The following is a 1,152-nucleotide window of genomic DNA, read 5'->3' on the forward strand; positions in this document are numbered from 1 at the left end:
CCCGCCTTGGATCGACACCCGGTTAAGAAAAATGAAAAAAGTCCCTCTATGTGATGGTAGTCAGCAACAAAAAGCTGGAATTTTTCTAAGTGTCAAGGAGGGTGTCGCTTACAGAAGGCCCACCCGCCTTGGATCGACACCCGGTTAAGAAAAATGAAAAAAGTCCCTCTATTTAATGGAAGTCAGCAACAAAAAGCTGGATTTTTTCTAAGTGTCAAGGAGGGTGTCGCTTCCAGAAGGCCCACCCGCCTTGGATCACCACCCGGTTAAGAAAAATGAAAAAAGTCCCTCTAGTTAATGGAAGTCAGCAACAAAAAGCTGGAATTTTTCTAAGTGTCAAGGAGGGTGTCGCTTCCAGAAGGCCCACCCGCCTTGGATCACCACTCGGTTAAGAAAAATGAAAAAAGTCCCTCTATTTAATGGAAGTCAGCAACAAAAAGCTGCAAATATGACAGAGTATCTAGGAGGGTGTCGCTTCCAGAAGGCCCACCCGCCGTCAGCAACAAAAAGCTGGCTAACCCTAACCCTAACCCTAACCCTAATCCCAACCCTAACCCTAACCCTAACCCTAGGTGTCCAGGCGGGGGTCCCTTCCAGGAGGCCCCCCGGCCTTGGATCACCAGCCGGGTCGATAAGTCAAAAGTAGTCCCTCTATTTGATGGAAGTCAGAGGAAAAAAGCTGGAAATATGACAAGGTGTTCCGGAGGGAGTCCCTTCAAGAACGCCCCGCTAACCCTAACCCTAATCCCAACCCTAACCCTAACCCTAACCCTAAGTGTCCAGGCGGGTGTCCATTCCAGAAGGCCCACCCGCCTTGGATCACATTCCGGTTAAGAAACATGAAAAAAGTCCCTCTATTGAATGGAAGTCAGCACAAAAAAGCTGAAAATATGACAAAGTGTCAAGGAGGGTGTCGCTTCCAGAAGGCCCGCCCGCCTTGGATCGACACCCGGCTAAGAAACATGAAAAAAGTCCCTCTATTTGATGGAAGTCAGAGGGAAAAAAAGCTGGAATTTTTCTAAGTGTCAAAGTCGGGATTTTTTCTAAGTGTCAACTTTTGGAGTACCAACCCTTCCAAAACAAAGTCGGGATTTTTTCTAAGTGTCAACTTTTGGAGTACCAACCCTTCCAAAACAAAGTCGGGATTTTTTC

This window comes from Nerophis ophidion, unplaced genomic scaffold (assembly GCF_033978795.1).
Source record: "Nerophis ophidion isolate RoL-2023_Sa unplaced genomic scaffold, RoL_Noph_v1.0 HiC_scaffold_397, whole genome shotgun sequence".
Lineage (NCBI taxonomy): Eukaryota > Metazoa > Chordata > Actinopteri > Syngnathiformes > Syngnathidae > Nerophis > Nerophis ophidion.